Source organism: Mytilus edulis, chromosome 1 (genome assembly GCF_963676685.1).
Source record: "Mytilus edulis chromosome 1, xbMytEdul2.2, whole genome shotgun sequence".
NCBI lineage: Eukaryota > Metazoa > Mollusca > Bivalvia > Mytilida > Mytilidae > Mytilus > Mytilus edulis.
In genome coordinates this window covers 46979157-46997606 of record NC_092344.1, presented here as the reverse complement: position 1 = coordinate 46997606, position 18450 = coordinate 46979157, and the positions used below count along the sequence as shown (strand labels likewise).

The 18450-nt window shown below is 30.6% G+C and overlaps 2 protein-coding genes and 1 long non-coding RNA gene across 5 annotated transcripts in view; 1 reads left to right on the top strand and 2 right to left on the bottom strand.

Moving 5' to 3' along the window:
• LOC139483987 (protein MON2 homolog) overlaps positions 1-18450 on the bottom strand; it is a 287784-nt gene that overhangs the window by 109139 nt on the left and 160195 nt on the right. The gene's annotated exons all lie outside the window — the stretch shown is intronic.
• LOC139484035 (uncharacterized) overlaps positions 1-18450 on the bottom strand; it is a 107965-nt gene that overhangs the window by 9615 nt on the left and 79900 nt on the right. Inside the window, exon 10 of the long non-coding RNA XR_011655106.1 lies at positions 7111-7182. This is a non-coding gene — a long non-coding RNA (uncharacterized lncRNA). The remainder of the gene's footprint in view (positions 1-7110; positions 7183-18450) is intronic.
• Positions 1-18450, top strand: part of LOC139484008 (G-protein coupled receptor dmsr-1-like) — a 92172-nt gene that overhangs the window by 255 nt on the left and 73467 nt on the right. The gene's annotated exons all lie outside the window — the stretch shown is intronic.

Here is an 18450-nt window from a genome sequence, read left to right as displayed (position 1 = left end):
TTTTCAATCTAACTGATGGAGGCACCTTAATTGTAACTTTGACAGCAAAATAAGTTCTCCTTATAACCAATATAAAAATATTGCATTGGTTTAGTATAACTAAGCTCATCTGTCTGGTTTAAGCTTCCCTTGTTTCACATCTGTCTGTACCTGTAGCTATTTTAAGTAAGTCTTATAAATATTTATTCTAATGCTATATGAAAATGACTAAATATTTGTACCACATCAAGGTATAACTGTATGGTGATGTAATTGTAAACTTAAACAGACATTTAGGCAAGGGTATACTGCTTTAAGCTGCAGGGGTCGAAAAACAAAAAAATAACAAACTTGACACATAAAATTTTCAACTCTACCCCTGGCTATTATTACTACCATCAATTAGAAAACTTTGTGCTAAACAAACTTTGATATGGAGATCATACACTCCAAAAAGCAAGAAAAGTTGTGGAGTACAGTAACATGTAGGACTACACCAGGGGCTGATGCAGGAATTTTCGAAAGGGGGGGTGCTAACCCAGGGCACCCAGGGCAAAGGGGGGGTGCAAAACATATGTCCCGATACAAATGCATTGATCGGCAAAAATAAAGGGGGGGTGCGCATCCCCGGAACCCCCCCCCCCCTGGATCCGCCACTGGACTACACTATCAAATAAAAATTTAAAAATTTAATAAAAAGGATGTGCTCTGACTCAGAGCTATTTTTTTCTAGCATCTTTGCATAAATGCTTTCAGCAGAAGGATATTAAAGGAAAGGTAGGATTATTATAGTTATAAATCATACCAAATGAAATATTCATTTAAGAAACGGTAGTAATCAATAAGGTGATAAAAGAAAATTCTTCTCAAATAAGGCTCATTCTTTGGTGAATTCTTGTCAGTAACATCTTAGACCAAACACTATGAATTACGATTGTGGTTTTGTGTGTGACCAATATCTAAACCTGAACATATACAGTATAAATTCAATAAATCTTAGCAAATGAAGTTAAAAGATGATACATCTGTTTATTTACATGACAATCTTTTTTAAATATGCTTGTCATTTGAATTTGTTAAAATAAGTGGGAGTCTGGACACCAAAATAAAGAAGAGATAACTAAAAAGTCTGCCTTTACAGACTATATTCTTTCATGATATTTACACCAAAACATAAAGAAGGAAAAAAAGTCATAAGAAACTATATAAAACTATCAAAATAATTACTTTTGAATGGACTTTAACAAAAATTTTGTCTTCCGCCTTTGTTGTTAATGCATCCCATTGTACAATACTATAATAAACCCCAGTCTTTTTGTTATGTGAAGAATAATTTGTCAATAGCTTCTATCTATGTCTCTCTACATTCCATTTATTTTTCTATACATGACTTTTGTTCACAGATAAAATTGATTTCAATCTAACAGAAAAAGAATCTTTATGACAGTTAGATTCACTTCATAATTTCTTCAAATCAAAATCAATTTACACTTTATATATTCTACGAAAATCAATGAAAGAATTATTAAATGAATCTTTACGGTGGAAATCACAACAAAAATCAGTGCATGCTCCGAATGTTCAAAAATAAATTTGCCAACAACATTAAGATATAAATTTCATGTCATTAATTTTCATTTGTTTCCATATTTAAACCACTTTCATAATCATGGCACTGAACAAGTAAGGGAAGAAATTCAAAGGGGCAATTTACTTGAATTATGCTAAGAATGAATGAAATAAAATTTGTCTCACTAAGAAATGAATTCATAATTCATCCTATTATGATCATTGGGAGTTATCTAAATGCCATGTCAACATGCTGGTGGCTTGTTTTATATCTAAATGCCATGTCAACATGCTGGTGGCTTGTTTTATGTATTCTTGCAGGAAGTTTCAAGACTTTCAAGCAGCTTCGTTAATTTGATCATTTAGCAGCAAAACAAATTATAAAACTGAAAAGATCAACACAATACATTCTATGAATTTATCTCAAACATTATGCTTCCTTATTTTCTAATTAGACTATGGCGTAACTCAATAATTTATTTTTTAATAAAAAATTCAATACCCCGTTTATATAACTACAATTTGGCATTAGTACATGCATGTTATGGGAAAGATACAGCATTGAATTTCTTTTATCATCAAATTTACCAATTTTATAAGTGGACCATAAGAGCAAATTAACACATATGAAATAAGCATTAAATTCAGAATTATTATGTTCAAATTACTTTATATACAAATTCATATAGTGAAAATATGTCCATGAAGACAAAAACTGCCATTACTGAAAAGGAATGCAAACAACTTGTATTAGATTAGGGGTTTCTGTTTTATCCATTATTAAATCTCTGCTCACAGATCAATTGAGTTGAATAAGTGTTTTCTTCATCAAAAATGTAAACTGAATACACAGATGTATAACTGCATCTGCAGCTGATCAATATCAATGTAAACACAAACATAAACAAAGATGTAACATTTATACATGCTGCCTGTTTTACATATAAACTTATGAAATGCACCATTTTGATAATAAACATGATAAACATGTTAAATTTCAATGCTGTATTAAGTCAGGTGCACTCAATTTGTAATCGATCATTTAGATAACTGTAACTTAAGCACACATTTATTAACTTTATTTACTTATTATTAAAGCAAACACTTAAACATAATGATGTGAGTTTCAGTTTATTGTTTGTTACTGCTTTTTTTCCCTTTCCTTTAATTAAAATAGAAGACTTATGATATATTTACTGTCCACACTATTTTGAAAAAATATGCTGTTGATACCTTTGGCAGTCTCTGCTTTAATCTACGACTTGTTTAAACTGCAGGCAGTTAATATCAATAGGCGGATCTAGGGGGGGGCACTGGGGGGCCCGGGCTCTCCCTTTCGTGGGAAAAATTTGGTTGATTATATAGGGAATCATTGAACCATGACTGGAGCAGGCCCCCCTTAGGAAAAGTTCTGGATCTGCCACTGTTATCAAATAGTATCAGACTCTTATTAAGAATTGATCTCTTGCTGATGACATTATCTTGACCTTGAGATTTTTTACTACAGATATACAAAGCTATCTACAGCTGATCAACATCATTGTAAAAACCTTAGTGTTTGACCCAGAAATTATAATAAAATGGTGTGTGGGACCGACTGGCTAAGATGGGGTCTGGTCCAGTCATGGCTTAGTGATTCCCTATTTAATAATCTAAGTTTTTCTAACAAAAAGGGGGCCCTGTACCCTGGGCTCCCCCACAATCCGCCTCTGAACACAAACATAAAGGACAAACTATTGACACACAGATATGTCTGGCTTTTTTCATTTAAATGGCTTATTTTAATTAGTGAAAATCATCAAAGGAAATGAAGCCTGACTGAAGGTAAAGGGCCAAATAACTTTTAGGGAAAATGAGAAATGCCAATGATAACAACATGCATATCAAATACCATTGACTTGTCATAAGGTGTTCCCTTTAAAATTATCCAAATAATCTTCATGGAAATTAGATGTGCTGATTTACTCATACAACTCCATACCAAATATCATTGACCTACCACTAGTGGTTCCCCTTAAATGACAAACTAATACACTTTTGACAGTGCCACCCATCCATCCCCTGTAAACAGTGAGTTTAAGTCTTGCCTTTTATAACTTGTTGAAGCAACACAAAAAATGTTGAGAGGCTGCCTTATAGAATCGGTCAAATATCAAGCTTTGCCTTTAACTGATATCTTCACATTTTTTCTCAAATTTGTTTTTATCTTAATTCTAAAATAAGAAGAGTAATCTATATTTTATTCACAAATTCCATCAATTATGCTGCAAGATTGAAAGCTGTCTGTGTTGTCTGAAAAACAGATTTTATTCCCTTCTCAAAACTCTTTCAATAGAATCTTATTTAAATTGAATTTTGCTGTAAGCATATTTTGACTTCCTAATGAGCTTTTGTTGAGAAGGACAGATATAACTTGAAGCCAGCTAATTAGTTTTTTGGTTGTTAACATATACAACTAATGTAGCAGAATTGTAATTCAAGACTTGTGATTTTCAATAATAGGTTGCAGAATTTGTTAAAGAGAGTCTCATTGTGAATTTTTATATGTTGTACGTTTTTTATAAGAGGTTTAAATCTTGTCATTAATCTTTACTATTGGTATTAAGAAGTATGTTATAACTTCTATACATGAGATGCTAAACTATCTGTAAATGTCATCTATTTCAAAAATAAAGTCCATCTATCATAAAAATACTGAAAATGAAAAATAAATATTTTTAAAAGGTCTGCTTCAGCCTTTATATTTTAAGCATAAAAAAGCTGCTTTCAGTGTTTCATAAAATTGTCTAAAAGTTTGACAAGATATTTGATGTACATGTAACAAACTTTAACACTTTACTGGGATTTGGTCGTATCAAAAATAAATAGGTTAAACTTCCACACATAAATGTTGCAGGATCAACAAACATATGAAACAGTTTGAAAATGAATTTTGTGTAAATTAAAGTTGAAGGATGCACAGCATATATTGTTTGTTAGCAAGTTCTCTGCTGTTTAAAAAATTAAGTTAACTGCTAAAATTAAAAAAAAAAAGCAGCACACTGTCTGTTCCTTTGATATGTTAATATTTTCAATCAGTTCATATGGTTAACTCAGTCCACTTAGACCAGTTCATTAACACAAACAGTGGCATTTTTTAATTGAGTTAACTTATACATTAGGCGTTTCCTTCAAAACTCAGCTAACCACTTGATCTTTACTCCAAAACTTGCTTTGTGAATAATCATAATCCAAAATCTGTAACTTGGCCTCTGGAGACACATAGACATATTACTTGATACATTCCAAATATTGAAGCTCTGTTCCGTTACATTATAGAGAAACAGGCCTAATGAAAAATAACTGGACCACTTAATTAGATCATAAGTAATGTTCAAGAGCCTGTGTCGCTCACCTGATTCTACTTTAGTTTTGGAAATCATGTAAATCGATTAAAATCATAACAGATACCCTCATATTGATTGAGCCCAACTTTGGTTTAATATTGGCCCCATAATTACCATAAATACCACTACAAGGAAATGAAATACTTGAATTGTTGTCTCTCTTATAAACTTGGTTACTGGCAAGACAAAATTGAAAAATAAAGATTTTACACTTTACATAGCGCTTTTTTGGAGAAATATTCAATTGGTAGAATAATGACCAATAGTTTAGAAAGTAAATTGATTAATTGTTTTTTTTTATGCCACCTTCTAACATAATCTCATGGTAAGCAGAAATTTTAAACTAAATCAAAAGATCAGAATTATAGTGTCCCTTGCTTAGCTTATACTTTATCTATTCTAGAAACAAGGGCAATAACTAAATATTTTAGAGAAATGACCAGACAAACAGACATCCTTTATTTCTATGTATCTGGCAATGAGTCGTGCAAAGGGACAACAACATTAAAAGATTAATAAACAGTGGATGATACACCTTTATTTTGCATATTGAAATTGATGCAAAAATGAAATGTGATATTTCATAGGCATTTAATTATATGTTCAACAATTATGCAAAGTTTCCACTGAATCAATCAAAGCATACTAAAGTTATAGTACAATATGTAAAAACTTTACTAAAATCTAATAACTAAAGTCCCATAACTCTTGCATGACAAACCAGAAAATTAATTTCCTTTAATAAAGCTCAACAATAAAGTTTGGAGGAAATTAATACTGATATTCATGATTTGTGATAAGCATTTCCTTTCATGAAACCTCATAATAATGTAAAAGTTTGGAGGAAATCACTTTAAGAATGTTGAAGAATTGTCTTATTAAATCTGTGTGTCAAAGATCTGTAATAGCAGAATGACAAAAAATCTTTTTTTAAATCGACAACAAGCTTTCTATCCTCATTTCTTATGTTATTTTAATGTATTAAAGCCAAATTATCATACAAATATTTACTTGTGAGTAATCATACAAACTGTTGACAAATAGATGGACAGACAGAGGGACATTGATATACATTTAACTATAATGTGTTCTGTCTTTGACCAGTGGGTATTTATAAACTATTTTCATTTATTTTCAACAGAATAGCAGACATGTAGCTTTGAATCATCTGCATTTAACTATAATGTGTTCTGTCTTTGACCAGTGGGTATTTATAAACTATTTTCATTTATTTTCAACAGAATAGCAGACATGTAGCTTTGAATCATCTGCATTTAACTATAATGTGTTCTGTCTTTGACCAGTGGGTATTTATAAACTATTTTCATTTATTTTCAACAGAATAGCAGACATGTAGCTTTGAATCATCTGCATTTAACTATAATGTGTTCTGTCTTTGACCAGTGGGTATTATAAACTATTTTCGTTAATTTTCAACAGAATAGCAGACAATTGTAGCTTTGAATCATTTAACTATTATAAGCTTTAAAAATGAGAATCATAAGAAATAAAACTGAACTTAATCCTCCTACATACTCCAGTGGTATAATTTATATGATCTAGTTAGTGTATATTAGAAGACAGTTATTTCTCCCTAGAGGGAAGTCTCTAATTTATCATGGATGTGATTAAAGCCTTGATGAGATAAATCATAACTTAGCTGTTGTATTCCCACCAGCTAATTAACTCACATACTCTGTATGTAATATTGTTATTTGATAAATGTCATTTTGATCTTTATAATATTTCCTGTAAAACTCATTTAAAATGGCTACCTGTTTAAAGTTGTCTTTATCACAGGACAACCGATAATAGAAAACAATGTCAGCCGTTGCTTCTTACAGAACCATCTTATAATAATCGTCAAGACCAATATCATTAAAAGGTTCACCATAACAATTTAAGAAAACATTTCTATTTTAAGGCAAATTGTAGTCAAAACAGAAGATCATAAAAGGAGTCACTGTAGAATAAACTTAGAGGCATACCATATTTAATCTTAAATGTAAAGGCAAACAGATATTATATAGCATTAATTCAAGGAACAAAATCCCTAAAGCACACTTAAAAAAATACAAAACAAAAGACAAGTGTTTTTAGTGCATTTCTTCATCCTGCAATGCATAATTATGATATGACCCACTTTTAAAGTATATATAACACATAGTTCTCTTACCATTGATTGAGCAGAAAGTGACAGTACATTTACAGCACCACACCAAGCTTTATTGAAGTAACAGAATGTCATCTGAAAAAGAATAAGTACATATAGAAGATAATTAATGAAATAAATAAACATAAAAAAAAACAATGTGAACACCTATATTCTAAGACAATAGCTAAGTACATATAGAAGATAATTAATGAAATAAATAAACCTAAAAAAAACTAGGTGAACACCTATATTCTAAGGGGTCATCCATAATTGTCAACCATTTTCCAAAGTGTACAAAGCGTACACTTTTTCAGACCCCCCACCCTCCCTCAAAAAGTGTACATCAACCATTTTCAGATTTCAAGAGAAGAATCAGTCATTCTTAATAAAAAGAAGATCCGGATCCTGTCCATTATATTTTAGTTTAATTTCGAAATTTGCATTGAAAAAAACTAAAATATATCTGACTGTTTTATTTGATGACATCTATCTGTGATGCTTGTGTTTTGTCAGAATAAGGTACAAAGATTAGTGTTTCCCCTATCACACAGTGGGAATGGTAACTCCAATAAAAAGGGCACCTAGAGCATTCAAAAGATTAACAAAGGGGCACATAAATTATGCTAAGAATCAAAGAAAGGGAAATGCATGGTTATATTGCATTGGTAAAGTATGGACTGACAGTTGTTGATGGAATCAAAGCTCAAGACATCAATCAATAAAAGTGTAATGTTTTAAAACATTTTGAGTTTTTAAATTTCCCGCCTGTATTTCTATTTAATAGGTCCCTGTAAATATGCCATTCATGGCACTATTATCGTTGATGTATATATATGTTGTGTACAAGTTGTAATGTTGTACAAATTATAATTTGTACAGATTTTTTGTACAAGTTATCAGTGTTTTATGACCTGCTGAACACAAATGAATGATGCAAGCACACAGTCTTTTGCTTCGCATATTTCTGTCATATTTTCACAACTTCATGATACAGTCTAATACTGAGCATTCATACAAAAACATTATAAGACCACACAAAGATTTTGTATGGAGATGAATATGGTATAAGGAAAAAAATAAGATTAGAATTTAAACAATTCTGGTATCCTCATTTCCAGTTTGAAGACAAGGAGAATAGCACTGAATGTTAGGTTGAAGTATAATATTTTGAATTTAAAAAATTCCACTGGTACATTTTATAAGATACACCTGTATCACCTGTTGCAAGAAGGAAGGTGTCAAAAAACTTATAACTTGTACAAAAACCCTGTACAAATTATAATTTGTACAAACTTACATCTTGTACACAACATATATATATATATACTGTAACGTGTACATATATTGGATATTTTTTAAGTTAAGGTTAGACTTCATATGGGGGTGCTTCTTATTAAAGGAGGCTTATACTAAGAAAAATAAGTTTACTTCCGGTTTACTGGTTTACTATTTTGGAATGCATTACAAGGAAATTAATCTAAAGACCAGTTTAAAATCTTTCACAAAATGGCGTCTTGTCAAAATCAAAAAATTCAAAGAATTTAGTGTTTCCATCAATTTTGTTTATTAAACAGAGTAAAACGATAACGATAACGACAAAGCAGGTGAAATTGACAATCGGGGGTACTGAGAAATGCTTGCAAACTTTTTGTTTAAATAATTTTACTAGTTCACATTTTTGAAAGATTTAGTTTTCATATGATTTGATCTTTTAATCGTTCAATCCCGATTGAGTAGAATTATGATATCGAAATCAATATCATCAAGTGAAAATAATAAAGAAGAAATAAGAAGAGAAACATACCCAAGCCAATTCTCGATTTTATAAATCGACTTTCCCTACGGAAACGATATAAATTCCGGAGATTAAAAAAAAAAGCGTACAGTAAAAATGTTGATTTTTGAACCCCCTCCCCCCAAGTGTACGTTTTGTACACTTTGGAAAATGGTTGACAATTATGGATGACCCCTAAGACAATAGCTACCTGTGTTTCTTTTAAATTACAATAACATAAATCTTTAAATGGTGATCTTGCTGAATGTGAGCAGCATCACATGTCTGCAGATTTGACTATTAAAGCAAGATTTCCATAATTTCTTTTTAGCACTGGAGGATGTTTAACTTTAAACTAGTTTTATTAGTAAATCAGTTTCTTATAGAAAAAAAAACAACAACAAAAAACAAGTTTTGAAATATTGAATAAATAGATTATATTCTAAGTCAAACTTTATTATACTAAAATAGTGTTGCTTTATGATCTCTAAACTATGTGTTCTATTTACGTAGCAGAAATTGGATGGAAACAATATTCATTACATTGTACATGCTTTTTTAAGTAACAACTTTGCAGTAGCTAAATTGTTCACCTGTTAAGACTGAAGAGATAGTTTGGCAATAGGTATTGTGAAAGAGCAAATCCTCCTGGATTGAAGCAAAGTTATATTTGAAAGTTATGTTAGTTGTTAAATTGCTAGATTTCCTACACTGAACTTTTCAGTACAAGCAGGCTACTAGACTGAAGATTTGCCTGATACGGGAAATGCAAAACAAAAAATATATTAAACCAATGCAATGAATAAACTTCACCAAATTTCATCCAAACAAATTGTACTAATCAATGTATAAGACAGGGTACTCTGCTGGTATTTTTAGTTGCTTTGATTTCGAAAAATGCTTAAAGATAGTGAATACCAGTGGTAACACATTTTTCATCTCCTAATGTACTTTTACTGACTGACTAATCGAAGAAACTGGAAAATAAATACATATGGCAATAAAAAAATCATATATATAGGAGGTATTTTATCACAAAAATTTTGCATGTTACATGTGAACAACTATCCATCAATATAATTGGTGCAACAAGATAATAATATAAGATAAGCAATCAAGCAGGCAAATTATTGCAATTGTGATATGTTTTATGTTGATGCCTCATTAAGATTGTACCTTTGTTATAACTACAGCCTTGATGACAAGATAATCCTCAATTCTTATGATTCAAAGCAAATTCTTATAGAACGTTTGGTAAGACAGTATGTACTAACTATAAAGAGACATTGCTCAAGTTCTTTTTTAATTATAAGGAGCTTGGCATTCCACCAGCAATAGTCTTTTGTCATTTTGATGTCTTTTATAGCTGACTATGCACCAGCAATAGTCTTTTGTCATTTTGTTGTCTTTTATAGCTGACTATGCGGCATAATCTTTGATCATTGTTGAAGGCCATAATATGACCTATAGTTGTTAATTTCTGTGTCATTTGGTCTCTTGTGGATAGGTGTGTCATTGGCATACATACATCTTGTTATTTTTTTATATTGGTATAGGTATTTTTAAACTAAATGTGTCAAAGCAACACGAATGGCCCATCTCAAAAAGTTTTAAAATCTGCAATTTCAATAGCACATGTTGACACAAACATGATGGTAGTCTAACATCAGCTCAAAATCTTGAGGCATATAGAAAAATGTTTGTATAACTGTCATTTTCAACAATTTTCAAAGTTGTAATCCTTTAATTTTGGCAAAAATTAGAGAAGCGGAAGTAACTTAAAATTGGTCTGTAACTCATCATGGTTAACTCTGACATACCAAAAATCAGCCCAATATCTGAAAAACTCTGTATAATGGTTTGTTGCGAAATGACGGAATTACGGAATGACGGACAAAGGTAAAATTATATGGCACCGACAACTTCTTTGCGGGGCCATAAAAAATTCTACCACCAGCTTGCAAACATTTCCACATTTTGATCTGATGTGACTGTGTATAAATACATCACTCAGGAATGTAGTCTGATTTACTTTTGACCGAACAATGTAACACCTAAACAATTATAACTGATGAAAAGAAGGTTACTTAATGTTTTAATCCATGGTTTACCCTGGCAACTACTCATTATCATTAACCCAAGTTTACTAAAACTCCAGACAGTCAATAGAACCATAGATGTAATGGGTATTACATCTATGGTAGAACTAAAGAAATCTTTTACAATAAAATCTTTTAAAAACACTCCCTTAAATAAGGATTCTCAAATGTAATTCAGATTCAGAAAATGTTTGGATTGCAGATTTATAATTACTGATAGTTCATTAGTTGATAACTACTTAGACTGCTGTTCACTTGAAAAGATACATTTACATTTTTTTTCACAATACCATGATGAACTGATCAAATTAAGATTATCTTGATCTAACATTTACCTGAAAATAACATTTCTCATTTGAAATGAACATTTCTTTCAATACCATCAGTAAGGGGCCTTCAACTTTTGAGAATCTCACATGCTTTCATAAAAAATCTTCTTACATTCACTTAAAGCAGTTACTGTTGTATTTTTCTCGCTATCAAAACACTTAAAACTCAAAAGTAGTTAGCACTGTCTACATGGAACAATTTCAGGTACAATCTAAGCAAAATAATTCCAAAAGCCTATTAGATTTAAAAAATAATGTAAAAATATAATAGATTTTAAATAGTTATTTAGCTCTAAATCAAATCTTACGTTTTTAAGGGGAAATACATATCATGCCTACTTTTACAATACAATATTTCATTCTTCGACTAAACTGTATGAGAAGCCAGATCAGAAAAATAGTTATTATTACAGAATAGACAAATTGACTATTGCAGTCACTATACTAATATCATTTTTATTTTGGGTATAAAAAAAAAAATAAAAAAAAAATATGACAATGATAATTAGCAGGGCACGGCCTTGGACTTGAAAATATGTTTGTTTTGTGTGTAATTTAGTCTAGACACCATCTAATTAACTATCCAGTTGACCGCTAAAGTCAACCCATGACCAAATAAGCGATGTAAACATAAAAATAGATATAAATAGATTAAGCAAACTCATGTTGTTGGATTTTTCTAGGTCTATTTAATTTCATATTATATATGAAAAAATAAATGTTTATCATCAATTTTACTGGTATTATATGAATGATATTTTTGTGGATTGAATCAGTCAATCAAATGGTTTACCTTTGTTTCACTTGCAAGTGAATAATTCATAATCAATGTTTTTTTGCTTATTTTGAAAAATTGAACCATACTGCCAGCTAAAAGTGAATTATTATTTCACTAATTGCATTTCATTAATGATTGAGCAAAAAAAAAAATAATAAATCAGTATTTTTAAATATCTAGTAGCTATAGTGCCCCTTTAAGTAACCTGTTTTTTGTTACTTAAATAATAAGAATCAAAAGAAAAAACAAAATCAAAATCAAAATCAAAATTAAAATTGAAATTTTATATAGTAAATATATTATAAATCCTTGATTGCAACAAATTCCCAACAAAATATTAAAAAAATAAATTAGGTGAATTCATGATGGTGATGGGTACTACGTCACTACTGTACAAATTTCACTTTATATTTGTTTTTTCTACCATAAAAGATAGGCCACAATAAATACAAGTGTTTAATGTAAATATAATTATATTTATATGTTTTCCTAATGAATGGCATTTAAGATTTTGTTCAAATCAAGAAAAATTTAGATGAATTCTAAAGTGAATTCATCCCAAAATAAACTGGCTGAATTAAAGAAATAGAAAAACAGATTTTTTTCCAAGAAAATCCACACTCCTACTATAATCTTCCTCAAATCAACAATTATTGTATTTAGTAAACAACTTATCTGTCCATCAGTGTACATTATCTACCAAATACCATTGTTACAGCTGACTTGGTTGTTTGTCTCATAAAGCATGAACATACAAACTGTCAGCAACAAGTTACACAGCAATCCATCAAGATGGTAAAACCAAAGAAAGAATTAGTTCCAATGACAAATATCTAAAGCTATTATTTTCTAGTTAGCACAGGTACTAATGTCTCACATTCCCTCCCTGTTATTCTAAGGTAATAAGAATTTTTTTCTGAGACAAGTGCCTGTTTTAAATAGGAATTTTTCCTGTATAAGTCCTCTATAGTTACTTGAACATTAAAAAATGTGAAAAAAGTTTCAGATAACATATGAATAAATTGTATATCAAAACTGTATTATTGATGAAAATTTTTGAAAATTTTTAAACCTTGTGATAAATTTTGCATTTTTGCCTTTGCTTTTGTAATTTTGGATTTCAAGCTGCTGCTATTGAAATAATTAAAAGAGACCAGTAATTTCAAGTTGATTCATTTTTCATTAGCTAGAATTGTACATGAATTTGCTCCAGGAAGCTCTATTTCTACCTGGATATCTGATAATAACAGCAGACTACCTGGAGCCTGTATAGGTAAATTAAATGGTTTCATGCAGTAATTCTCTATTCAATATATTGGGAACATTGGAAGATTTCAACTTTTCTGAATACAGAACATATTACTTGCAATAATTTGATCAATGTTGTAAACTAGCAATTTCATGTTTGATAAATCCCTTCAATTGTAAATAAAACATTTATTTAAGTACAGTCGTGTTTATGAATTAAATACATTTATGAATTATGAAATAATCATAAAGTTACAAACTATTATCACATCACATTAAGAACACATGACCAATCAAACCCACCATCAACAGAACTAAACAGGATTCATCAATTTACAGAAACAACTAAACTCGTACAGCTTTTATTAATTTACTTTTGTGTTCCTTTTGCTAGCAGAACTTTATTAAGCACGGCTTATTCAATTGAACATGTCCAGATATTGCAATAAAAAACACTGAGGGAAATACATAAAACCAATATAAGTTGTTAAGCCTGGAATTGCTTTGGAGAAAACCAATGATATAAAAAAACATTACATCCAAATGATCCAAGCAGTAAATACAATATCAATGTTTAAATAACAAGTCTTATTGACAATTAACCAATTAGAACGTCAATATTACTCCCTTATTACTAATCATACCAGAAATAAATGAACTGAACCCAAATATTCATATAGTGATACTAATCATTCATAGAGAAAACATATCAATTGCAACCATGTACTTTAACAAATTCAGTGGATATTCACTTACCATTTCAAAAGGTATGTGTGGTTTCAACTTCCACCAAAAAACTGTTGTCTTTACAGTGACTTTGCCATATGGGTTTTGTTCATTGTTGAAGGCTGTATGGTGACCTATAGTTTTGAATTTCTATGTCATTATTGGTCTCTTGCTGAGAGTTGTCTCATTTGGCAATCATATTACATCTTTATTATTTCTATATTCTTAGTTGATACCTCTTCTTGTGGACTGCTTGCTCTAGCGTGTATCATTAGTCCCCCAGGAAAAGTAAAAGCTTAACCCTTTCTTCTACGAAAAACATTGTTTACATAATGTAATATTATTTCAATATAATGTTGGAATCTAAGCTTACTTGAGTGGAAAAAAATATTTGACAAAACTGTTACAGCATTTAAAAAAAATCATCACACTTAAAATAATAATGCTTAGCGAAATTGATTAACAGTAGGATCAAGAAAATTAATGTCAGATATTCCCAAGTATATACTTTTGATATTGGATACAAATCTGTTTAAGCCTTATACAGATTTTTTAATGCAAAATGCTTTAACTGAGGTACCAAATAGTGACATCGAAAGATGTTATCATGGAGTATTATAAAGGCAAGATAGGTACTAACTCAGGCATGACAATGGAGTTAAGGGGGAGAAATAAAGGTTTGATGGAACCACAAAATTAGGTACCACTATAATAATAAGGAATAACATTTTTATTCCACACACAAAAATAAGTAGTAATGAAAATGTATGACTTCAAAGTATTCAATTGTTATAAATATTTAAGGTAAACCAAATGCATGTTATACCATGCATCCTACAAAATGAAAATAGCACTTTCTAAATTCTGTGCTTCATAGAACTGTTCTGGATTCACACAGAGGAACACAGGCACTTGTTTCTATCCATGTGAGGGTCAACTATCCCATTAATGTATAGATAATCTAACTTCCCATGAATAGAAACTAGTGCCTGTGCCAAGGAACCCTCAAACACAAACATTTGAAAGCCAGAGAGGTGTCATGTATCATAATATTTCAATGAAAATCCTATTATCAATTAATGTACATTGATTCAAGAACATCACCGCCTCTTTGTTAACACAGTTAATTCTACTGTTCAGTGTAATACACTTGCAGTTTTCTGATATATCTGAATAATGAAACTATTAATTAATTCTATTAATAACTTTGAATTTGATAAGATAGTTTATGAAATTCATTTCTCCATAGGTATCTACAGTTGTAACTATTTATTTATTAACAAATATACTCATGCTGTTCATTCATTGACGCATTACATAATTTTCCATTAATACATATAAAATTTTAAATCAATATGCACTACTGATTATTTTCAAATCCCATGTTATAATTTAAAAAGTTTATGATTTCCATATAGGGTTGTAACATTTGCTTTCATTTACTGTATCATGAGATAAAGACAGCAATAGTAAATAAAACCTAAATTGTTGACACAGATATGGACAATTATTGATGCTGCCAACACTGGAAGCAGTATGCCCAAGTCCTGCTTCCTTAATTTTCATCATAGTCAAAGCTGACACAAAAACAAAACATAATATTAGCAAAAAAAACTAGGTCTTTCATTATAAGTGTTTTAGCTGTTTGCTTGTCACTGATCTTTGAATAGGGGAATTGCGAAGTCTTTGAACCCGTGTCAGTTAACACATTCTCAAATTGAATATTGCTACTTCAGGCCAATAATATATTTAGTGATTGCCTTCGTAGTATATTTTTTTGTACCTTTCAGTTCTAGATAAAGGTTTTATTTGATTATAATTTTGACTGACATTTCACATCAATTATTTAAGACTAAAACAATATTTTTACAAAACTGTGGCTTCAATGTCAACAATTTCCATGAAGTACTCAGTACTCAGTATTCTATTTATTCTATTTAAGTTATTTGCTGAAATTGTAGGCTCAGGTGGCTACTGCTTCAGAAAGTGTAAAAACACACAATTGTATAAAGAATAATCTTGTGCTGAGACTGAATTCTGGAAGAAAAAAAAGGAAAAAGCCAAACAACTGTAAAAGAATTCAACCATATATCTATATACATTTGTACCAGACACATTCAAATAAACAAATGCAAATGCCTTTTCAACACATCTTTCCAATTTGGTTTATAAGTTCATTCCCAAGAGAAGCAATGTCTAAGGGCAAAATTTTTAATAAGACTGTGACATAATTTACAGCAATATATTTCTCAGTTACATAATATTAAATTCATAAATGTTTGATTGGATTTATTAAGATATCACCATATCAGTATTGAGTAAAAAAATACTCTATTTAGGTAGCAATTTATAAGCTAATTACAAACTGCCATTGGGAATTAAGCTAATCAGAGCAGCGTTTCAAGTGTTCAAGTGAATCCACATAAATGGTCAAAAGTAATTTTAACTCTTTAGAGACTCAAAAATAGCTTTATTGCTCTATTTCTCTCACCATTTTCAATAAAAAAGTTACTTTTGTGCAGATTATTTTGAGGGCTGCAATTACCTACTTTTCAAGTATCTCTGACATTTATCCTCCATTAGCGTAATAACTGTTACAGTATTTATTCAAAGGAGTAGGTCCGGTAAGGACCGATTTTGGCCTCAAATTTCAGTTTCATCTGACGAAAGATTTTGGCCACATTTTAAACACTTAAGTGTCTATTTCATATGATTCAATTGATTTATGTGAAAGATTTTAACTTATTAAGTCATTAAAAACGATCCGATTCAAGCTCAAATATGAAAAATCTACCAAATATGCAAAAAAAAGTCACCTTTGGTCCGAGTACACAGTTATTTCGTAGTGCATTTCCTTTAGACAATAAATGGAAATAAAAAAAATCCCATTGGCTTTCTCCATAATATTTTTACAGTGTGTTGTACTACTTTTGGGACAAATTATAGAAAAATTATAGAAAACTTCATCAGCTCTAACTCAAAATACGGACAATTTTATGTGAAGGGGGGCTTGAAATCTTTTGACAGCTTCCGAAATGCTAATTTTTGACCTTTTTCAACTGGACCAAATCACTACTTTACATTATAATTCATGAATCAAATTTTTTTACAGTGTAATTTTATCCCCCTTCTTGCTACTTGAGGCATAAAACATAAATAAATAAATTTGGAAGGGGTATAAAAAAAATTGACAAGTAACACACTGTCCACAGTAGGGACTATATTCGTGGACAACGAAAATCAAGGGACGATAACTGTGTACTCGGACCTTTTCAGATTGTTTTTGCCAAAAACGAAAGTGGCCGCATCCGTGTTCATCCTCAATCTTTATATATGTTATGCATTATCATCAAATACAACTTCAATTTCAATATTTTGGATGAACACGAATGCGGCCACTTTCGTTTTACACAGAAACCGTCTAAAATTTAACTAAAATGCTGGAATTGTGAAGATTTCAGTAATTTAGCATGACTTAATGGTGCTAGTACCCAATATATGTGCATTGTATTGTCAAAAACAGCCTATATTTATGTAGCAGAACCATTCTTCTATCCAATAAATAACTAAAAGTTTATATTTTAACAATTTTGTAAAACTGCTATATTTTGGGGCCAAAAAGGGGTCTTACTGGACCTACTCCTTTTATTGAAATTATTCACAGTTCCACAAAGTTTCAAAAAGGTTTTATAATGTGGATGATAGTTGACAAAACTTATTAGCTGACTTTCCCATATGTTTATTACTTTATTTTTTCAAAACCATTCTTATGGTAACCTTCATATCAGCAAGAACGCAAGAGAGACATCATCATTGTGTAGTGAGTGGTAAGTGCATTGAACAAATAACACAAAGGTTCCTTGTTCCATCCCCGCTCCTGGGAGAAAATTTCCAGGTCTGAATTTTCGGCTCTCCCTTGACACCATTTGTGAGTATGGTCTTGAGGAAATGGTGACAGTCAGTCGAAAGGGGACCATAAAATGACTGACCTGTGTTAAGAGAGAGCCATAACTCTCGTAAAAGACACCCTTATAGATTTTTAGCATGCTAATCTCACAATGTGATAGTTCTCCCAAAGACATGTAGCTCTACTATGACATGTTTGTGTAACCCTTAAATGTGACAAGTCTTTTAACTTTACATTCTTAGACAAGAAACGTAAAAATACAAAGGTTAAAGCTAGTTACAATGCAAACAAGTAGTTGATCCAAAATACATCAAAAGCCCCTATCACTGATAGTGAATTGTTGAAATGACAACAAATTAGAAGAATCTAGAGAATTGTTGAAATGATAACAAATTAAAAGAACCCATAACTGTTCCATTAGCAGTTAGCATTAAACCAATTAAACACACAATTTAACACCATGTTTAAGTGATTTCAATAATCACTGCCACATATAAGAA